Source organism: Crocodylus porosus, unplaced genomic scaffold (assembly GCF_001723895.1).
Source record: "Crocodylus porosus isolate Cpor-Errol unplaced genomic scaffold, CroPor_comp1, whole genome shotgun sequence".
Lineage (NCBI taxonomy): Eukaryota > Metazoa > Chordata > Crocodylia > Crocodylidae > Crocodylus > Crocodylus porosus.
The window spans coordinates 47,814,829-47,824,461 of record NW_017728947.1 but is presented as its reverse complement, the minus strand read 5'-3'; positions in this window follow the sequence as shown (position 1 = coordinate 47,824,461).

Genomic DNA, 9,633 nt, shown 5'->3' with positions numbered 1-9,633 from the left:
CGGCGCAGGCTGGGCCGGGGCCTCGGCGGCTGCTGCAGGCCTCGCTCGCTCGCCCCGGGCCGGGCCAGGCCGGGGAGTCGATGGCCGATGCCGCCTGTCGCCGGGCCTGACAGCGGGAGAGGGCCGGGTTTGCTTCCCCTCAGAGGCGGATCCAGGGGCCCCGCAGGGCAGCGCCGCTCCCCCCGTGTGCCCCCCCCCCAAGGGGCGGGGGGCAGTGGCGTGAGGGGCGCGGCAGGCGTGTGGTGTGGGGCAGCGGGTGCCGGGGGCTGGGAAGCGGTAGGCTCGGGGCAGCCCTCGGGACAGCCCGGGGGGATGCTCCCCCCCTTTTCGTGTTTTTCATGTAGTGAGAGAGACGGGGACAGCTCTTGGGTGGCTCAGGGAGAGCTCCGGCCTGGCCTAGCTATCTGTCCTGCTCCGGGGTTCGTGTTGGGAAGGGCTGGGTTGAGCTTGTAAATTGCCTCTGCACTCTTGGCAGTGCTGAAGGAGCCTAGCACCCTGGAGGGCCTCCCAAGGCACCCTCCCCACCAGTGCCACGGCTCCATGTATAAAGCAAAGCCCCCAAGCACGACCAGCACAGAAACGGGGGCCTTCCCAAAGGCTGCCTCTTGCCAGGGGGGTCACAGGTGTAAAGCTCTCAGGGATAATGCTTTTGGAGTGAGAGTATCCACAGGGGAAGTGACAGGGACGTAACTGTGGAAGTCCCTCCTCTGCCCCAAGTTCGCATACATCTTGGGTGCCCACCTTGCTGCTCAGATCTGTCCCTGATCCCCTATAAAGGGAAGCAGTGTCTGGTTTTGGGTTGGTTGTGTGCATTTGCCTTCTCTTTTCTTTTAAAGAAAGAATCAAAAAGCCTGCTACTAAAAATAAGGTAATGAGCCAAACTGGTATGAGCGCTGTGAGGTTTTGCTCTCTTCCTGTTTGGGAAAGCCGTGGTCTTGTCATGGAGGTGATGCAGTTACCTTGGTAGACATCCACTTCCTGGAAAGTGCCTCCACCCTCCATCCCCCCCTTGGAAATGGATTTCTAGAAAGTCATAGGAAAAGAAGAGGAAATTTCCCTCCCATTCCTAGCATTCATATTCTCAGGAAGGTATACCTTCTCCTAACATGTCTTTCAAGGCACTACAAAAAGTGATGTTTTCCCAGTTTAACAGGTGCACATCAATAGGGCTGCTTCCTTGCAGACCTTTAGAGATCATTCAGAAGAAAATCTTTACATATAGATACCTGATTTTAAGATTAAACTGGAATCACAACTAAATTCTTTGACTCTAATGGTTTATGCAGATTTCAGATATGGGAAATTTATGCTTAAATCCAAACTTGTATTGATGCCCTCAGACAAACAAACAAGAGAGAGCTCAGATTACTGGAGCCAGCTGTAATACATTGTTTCACTTTCAGTGACCACAAAATGCAAAATGCTTTTCATTATAAAACAATAGCAGATGGATGCTCAATTAAGTCTCATACATTTTAAAAAGGAGGGATTTCACTAAAACTAAATCGGGAAAGAAGCTAAAGGTACAGGTAGTCATTGTTAGGAACACAAAAAGAAAGAAATGAAATTTGTTTTCTGAGGTGGGGGTGGGGACTCAAAGGGAGATGAGTTATGGTTGGTCTCCATATGAAAACCTGAAATAGCTACTTTAGTATATGCTATGGTGTAGAAAAAAGCCCTTAAACTAGCAAAGTTGCTGCTCCCTCTTCCCTCAGTATAGTCAGGGTGTAGAGACAAGGGAGAAGTAGTGGAGACCTCAGATGGGCTTTCTGCAGTCAGAAGACTTTGGATGGACTTGGGTTGGAGTGTGTGAACAGTGAGGATCCAAGCAGTTTTTCAGTTGCTGTTTTAATGTTTATGCTTTTGTGATAACTTTGCTAAACCTGTAGGCCTGTTACACAACAGAACTGCTTGCAACTTAGTCTTTACTCTTTGTACTTAAACTGACCCTATTATAGTGTGGCAGCATGGATGCCCAAATTCTTTGCATCCAAGCTAGCATAGTTAGCTTGTTAGCATAGTTAGCACCCTGCGTCTAAGCTAGCATAGTGCTCATCTGTGTCCTTTGGAGTGCCTTGTGTGTGCATATATTCCGTGTTTCTTCACACAACCTAGAAGCAGAATGTTGGAAAGGAGTTTGGCAGGGTGCTAATTTACTGGCTTAGTAAACCATATCTGAATAGACCACTTGAACAGGATTTATGTTACAGGCCCAATTAGTTGCCCACTTGGAATTTTGGTCAGAATTTCCCCAGTGTGTATATACATGCCTATTAAAATGGTCTTTCAAGCTTATTGGTGTCTTTGACCATTTTAATATTAATATTATGAAGTTTTAGAGAGTGATTATTTCTAAGTAGGAGATCTCAGCTGGATACATTCAGTACATTAGTTTTTTTCTGTCTTGCCTTTTATGCCAAAAGCAACTTACTGAATTTCTTGAACTTTGAGAAACTTTTTGGGGTGTCTGTGTTTGGGAGAACCTTGTCCAGCTTATTTCAAATATGATGGAAAACCTCTAGATACGCCCCAATCTAACCTGCCAATCTTGAGGCTTTTTAAACTGGGAGTGCTTTTGCACATGTTTTCCTGTTTGTGCATTTGCCACATTTTCCCTCATGCGTCCCTGTTATCTTTTATAAAAACAAGTATCTGGTTATCAGTGCCTCCTTCTCGTAGTGGCTCAGTCTGAACTGGAAAAGAGAACTTCTAGGAGACAACATAGCCCTAAATTCCCTTAATCCATGTGCATAATTACCTACTCAAACTTCCTACTGCTCTTCCTCTCCCATGGCTTAATACCATTTTTAAATTACCTTCCAATAACTCAGAGTTTTAATCAGAAAGCGGAAGTGATGTGGGAAGGTGGTCATCATGCACCTGTCATTCTGTTGCTAGGCAAGTCTGAGGAACATGAATCAAATACAGTATCGTAATATGACCTTAGCAATCGTTGTGGCATATTACCACTTAGAGGAATTACTTTATCAAGGTCCAAATTCCATCTTGGTGTAAGCCTATGAAACTCCCTTTCATGTATAGATTGTTGGATCACTGGATTTCAACAGGTGGGCTTTTTGGTGTCTTTCTGCTTAAGCACTGGTTTTTCACTGACTGAGCCTGGTCTGTCCAGGAGTCGGAGAGACTAAGCAAATTCTCCTGAAGCTTTATCTTTACTAAACAAACTTAATGTACTAAGAACTGCTTAGTCCTTGGTATGCTTTTAAAACATTTGTGTCCACATACAAGTGTTCTAAACAGTTTTTACGTGCCTGACAAATATTGAAGCAAATCTACATATGGGATCAGTGTGGACATTACTAAAATATTCCATCCAGATATTCCATCTGGTCCTGTCCCACAATAGCTATTCGTTCCCTCAGTCTGCTGTGATGAGACCTATTGGGTAGGTGTTTGGGTAAAAGTTACTGCAGGTGAAGCAGTGCAGGGCAGCAGTGGTGTGAATATGGGACAAAACTGTAATGGCTTGGCACATCTACCGTGCAGGCAGTAGTAAATCATCTCTGTTTAAACATGTTCTACCAATGCTACTACATGTTTTACTACCTCTGTACAGGGATTCACTACTTTTAGGGCTTGCCTTTGCTAAAAGAGTTTTATTTTTTTTAACCTCGAAGTAGGTAATATGCATGAGCTAAAGTGTCTCATCGTTTTAGTATGTGTTCCTTATGGTTTAGTTTGTGCATGTTAGCTAATCAAGGTAAAAAAAACCCCAAGGTTATTGAGGATTTTTTTTTTTTAAGTAGTTAGTTTACAGCCATTAGACTGTCTCATGCATCTCTTAAGTAATGTTTTGTTGTTTTTTTTTATTCTTGCCTACATCTCATGCCAATAGCAGACTCATTACAACTTTAGGAGGAGATTGTGTTCTGGGCATTTTGGGGATTAGGTATGTATGTATGTAAAATGTTGTAGATAGATACAGAGTTGTCAGGGTCCTACAGAAGGGTGGCTGCAGTTCTCAGGTTATACTGATCCTGGGTATTTGGCATAATTTCTATCCCTGGCTGAGAGTTTCATATTTGGATTTAAGCAAAGTTGACTCACAATGAACCAAGGCACTTGTCCCTATTGAAGACTGGAGTACATAACAAGTTAAAGTATTTAAAATGTGGTTTCACTCTGGGAAGTGACTAGAAATGTCATTGTGAAGTTCTAAGCTGGTTTCTAATTTTCAAACTGCCAGTCTAGAGAATGTAGCCCAAAATCTGAGAGAAACTGAATTCTTACTCTCTGCGCATTATTACCGGTAACTAAAGTTCTCCCATCAGCATTAAGCCCTCTGACATCTGTGCATCATTGAAAATGGCTTGCAGAGGCTAAATTAAGGGTTTAATAAATAATTCCATTGCACAAGAAATAAGATGTCCAGTATGTTTTCTTAATGTACTGACTCAGCGGTACTGACAGGAACCAAAAGCTGGAGAACTTGATAGCGTAGATCAGTGGTGCTCAACCTTTGGCCCCATGGGCCAGATGAGCGGTTTGACGCTGGTGTGTATGATTGTTTGTTCTATACTGTGTGCACCAGGATTGGACCCCATGTTGCCTCCAACTGGTCTAGTGTCTGGATTGGGTCCTGCCCACTGAGATTGGGCTCCTATGCAGCCCTCATTCACTAGGATTGAGCCCTGCATTGTCCCTGGGTGTTGGGATTGGGTGCTGTGCTGCTCAGCATGTGTGATCTAGTGTGCAGGGCCATGGGAGAACAGTTATGACTGTGGGGAAGCAGTGACAGCATTATTTTTGGACCCATGGGGAGCACTGTGGGTTGGATGACACAGCTCTGGGGGCTGGATCTGGCCTGTGGGGCAGAGGTTGAGCACCCCTGACCTAAATAGATGGAGTTGCCGAGTATACACGAGGAAGGGGAGACAGTTCTGTTGAGAGTGAAGGTGGTGGTGTGATTTAGTCAAGTAAAACTACATTTCAGCCTAAATGTTGGAATTTGTATGGGTGGGGTGGGGGAAAAAGTGGTTGCAGTGTTTTGGAAAAAGAACTCAGAATCATTACTCTAGCATACCTGTCTGTGAAATGATGGATTTTTATCAGCAAAAAACCTTGAAAACAACTCTGTCTGAGAATCAGCGTAGCAAATGTCAGCTCAGGAAGGAATCTTCATCAAGAAAGCTATGCTTTACTAAAAAAACAACTCTGCTCATATCAAGAGACAGTAAATAGTGCTGGTATGCATCTATTAATGATTCCAGCTACCACTCTAGAAGAGATGGGGTCAGAATTAGAGAGAGATCTTAGTAACTGATGGGTAGATTGTATTTTGAAATTTCCATTTCATGTGGGGTGCCAGTCACAGAAATTGCTCTCAAAGGTGAACAGTTCAGGACAAACTTCTTAAAATTCTAAATATCTCTTGCACTCTGTAGATGTTTCCTTGCACAATAAAAATAACCCCCCCTCAAACTTCCTGCAACTTTTGAAGATATTCTGCTCAAGTTCTGTAACATCAAAATCTTATTATGGGACCTTGGGCTCCAGAAAGTGTCAGTATATTAAAACCTTGTAGAACAGATGGGAAGTCAAAAAAGATTGTGTGTTTTTTACCATGTTAGCCAGTGAGAAATCATCATCTTTGAAGAAGTGATGTTTTTGACATAGCCTCCCTTGCTTATTCTGATGCAGTCCCCTCCTGGTTACCATCTAGCTGCTGCTACTTCTAAACCTTAGTTTACTCTGTACTGTTCCTCCATTTTTCCATGTTCTCTCTATTTCTCTTTGCCTTACAAGTTTTGGGAACAGTGGCCTCCATCTGCTGACTATGACTTTCCTGTTGTGTGCCATAGCAGAATTGCCTTTATTGAGAATCTATAAGAGGCATTTCTAGGGTAGTTTTACATACCAATCTAAAATCCTTTGCCTAATTCCTACTATGTCCTGGTGGCAAGGAATACCCATTGATTGAGGTGCTAGCCTATGATACAGATATCTGGTTCTTATGCTCTAGTTGCCAGAGTTGTAGGCAATACAGTGCAAGAAGTGGATAGAGAAATAGGTAGAGGTACATGTTTGTCTTGAAGTGGAGCCTATAGTTCTGCCATAAGGTGCCTCTTCCATTTGACAAATGTGGTTCTTCAGACTGGTGCAATTACTATGTATTCCATGATAGTATTTTTTTTGTACCAAACTTGAGCAGGTCTGCAATTTCCTCTTAAGGGAGAGGCTTAAATAACTCTGAGTTTGCAGGAGTCATAGAAGAGGGCCTGCAGAGGACAGGGATAGGAAAAGATGCACAGAGGAGACAGGAGATGGGATAGAAAGGCCACATAACACTTTCAATGTTGAAAATGTTAACTTGTTACAGGGCTAAAAGACACCATCTCAGGCAAGTTGTGTAATTCCTTTCCCTTTTAGCATGTGCACCATACGTGTAAAGGCCTGCAGAGACTTCCATGCTCGAATACTTATATTACCATAGCCATCATCCTATCTGTCAGAGCTGAACAGGTTGTACGCCGACAGTGAAAAGGAGTGGTGTAGAGCTAAGAACTGTGTGACCATAGACATCTTATTATTTAGCTGCAAAGATGTGAGTTGAGGCTGCAAGGGATGTAAATCGTGCCTTAACTGGTGACTTCCTCTCTTTGAAGGTTGTGTTTATAGGACATGGGTTTCAGTGACCAAATAGAGCTTATGAGAATCTTAATTTGATGCCATTCAAATTGGACAACAAGGCAAATATGGAGAGGTGGCGGTGGTTACTTTTTTTAGATGCCATACTGCTCCCACAATAGACTTCTATATTTTTGACTCTCTCTAAAGGTCTTCCTTGGAGTGTGTATGTTAAGGAATATGATCCAAAATAAATAACATACTGTAGTGATGATAACCATCCTTATGTACAAAATGCTTGAGAGAGAAATTCTTTGGCTATTGACAGCTAAAGCACGTTGTTGACACTTTGACAATAGCTCTCAGCTCTGAAAAACTATTTTAAAAGGGTCAGTGACTGCCATGTTTCCTTACCTTCATGTCTTTCAGTGGACTACTGAATACATACACACATCTACTTATTAATCACTCAGAGGATAATACTGGAGCATGCTTATTGAGCTTTCTATGCTAAATTTCCAACCAACAAAAATTCAAGCTCATCTTGGCTTACAGTTGAATATAATTTAACTGTGGACGTGTTATGCATTTGACACGAGTGCCATCATCAAATGCATTACAACTCTAACCAATGTCATCTTTTTGTACAAAAATAAAGGACAACTTGTTCCTTGCCCCAAGAAACTTATACGTAGTATGGAAGCACTGAATACAACTGTATGGCCCATCATAGTGATTTTTCCAAAACCTAAAATTCCCAATCTCTCAACTGTTAAATTTCTTAAAGAATGCTTGACACTGTGGAATCCCATATGGGCAAAGGTCCTTACTAATAATGTCATATGACACTAAACATTTTAACAAATCTGATTATCTTTATTTATTCTGGGTACGTCTATATGAGATGTTTATTGTAGAGTAGGCTAATTACCTCTGCAGAAAGCATCTTGGCATCTACATATGCAGGCCCATTAGGGTGGAGTAAACTAATAAGCTCTACAGCAGGGTAATAACTGTAAATAGTAGTAAATAAGTACTACCCTTCTGCAGAGTTTCTTACTCCACAGCAGTGTGCCTGTAGATGCTAACCTGGCTGACTGGGGCACAAGGGTGCTTCAGTACGGGGGCTGCCTGCTGGCTAGCCTTGTACTAGGATACCCTCATGCCCCAGCCAGCCCTTCTACTTCACATTGAACTGGGTTGGAACAGCCCCAGACTGGCAGGCTGACCCCTCCTTCTCTTCTCTCCCCCGTCCTTCCCCTCCCCCCTTAACTCCCCTGCCAGCTGAGGCTACTCCAACCCCACTAAACATGCTGCAGTCCCAGGCACACATTCAAACAGCGTGCCTGGAAGCAATAAACTCCAGTGCAATAAGCACTGGAGTTTATTGCTTCACATTCAGTGCATGTACAATGCATTTATGTATTTAACCGTGTTTAGTTGGTAAGAAACAGACCTGTCTAGTTCTCTTCCCTCCTGTATGTGCCTGTGTTTTGTACCTTTCTCCTCCCACACAATAGTCCAAAGTCTGTGCTTGGGTTTCTGATTATACAAGGAAATATTAAAATCTGGTAACCAAAACTCTTCTAAATGTAATGACCTGTCTAACTTCTGATGCCATATTGTTTTGTTCACATAGTAAAAATCCCCACCAAAATTTATTATGAGCTGAGCATGCTTGTGTATGCTTCTTTTTTTGAAGCATCTTCATATCCCAGTATTCATACAGGTACTTTTCATTGGAAGTCCATGTTCAGAGAGCACTGCCAAGTACAATTATTTCCTGACTTTTTTTTTTTCTTAATAATAATCATTAATGTTGTTTCTAGAAACCCAAATTTTATATTAAAATATTTATTTCCTTGCCAGGTTTCTTCTCTCATCTGTCTGGCAGACCATCATGTGTTTGTTTGTTTTTTTGTTTTTTTTTTTATGAATGGCTTATTAACATAATTGTCAAAAGCAGTGGTGCTCAACCTTTTTTTAAGCAGGACAAATAATAAAATCAGAATTTCAGAAATGGGCTGAAAAACATTGTTGGAGTTCTGTGTACATGGTGAGATTTCTAAGCTCATCAGTTGTTAGTGTGGACTGGCCAGAGCCACTGCATTTGTGCGGTTCAAGAGTCCAGGGGATAAGCGCTGCCACTGCTCATCCCCTTTTTCTCTGCTGTGGCAGGGGAGAAAGAGGGGACAAAAGATGGCTTGTTTATCCAGTCACGCAAAAGTAGTGGTTGTGGCCATAGCTCACACTGACGTACTGACGAGCTCCTTGTAGACTTAGAAGCCACACTGACATGGTAATGGGCTGTTCACACCGGTTTTGCAGGCTACATCCAGCCTGTGGGCCATAGGTTCAGCACCACTGGTCAAAAACATAATGAGCTCTGAAGGAAAATGGACTTAAGTACAGAACTTTGTTATTTTTCCCTATTAACTGACCTCAGACGGGTATTCACCACAAATGCATTTTAATCTTTTACGAATCTAGAACTCTTAAAGCTTTGCATAGCTAACCATAGGTTTATAGGACAGGTTGATGATATTGTTTAAAATCTTCCAGGACTGGCAAAGTCTCCTTGTAGGGATGTAGCTGATAGCAGGAAAGTAACTCTTTTTGCAAGTGTTTATTAAATCAGCATCTTAAATGACATAAGTTATATGGTGAAATTTAGTCTTTTTACTAATGGCAGACGAGGTTCTTTGGATAAATGTGATATCTTTTATTAGACCAACTAAATAATTGGAAACATTTTTCTTAGCAAGCTTTCGGTTTAAAAACCCTTCATCAGGGTGAGGAAGCATCTGTAGTTGGTGTGTGCTCTTCTTGGATGGAATGAATAGTAAAGAAGCCAGAGACTAGTGAGGAGTCAGTGGGTGAGCCACAGGTGGGCGGGGGGACGGGTACAGAGAATGTAGCAGGTAAATAGTGGAAAGGTATCTGGGGAGTCGGATGTCAGGCAGGCTATAATGCATCACAAATCCAATGTCTAAATTTAGTCCATCTTTGTATCCAGGAGGTTGATGAAGTGAAGTTCATAGGCTC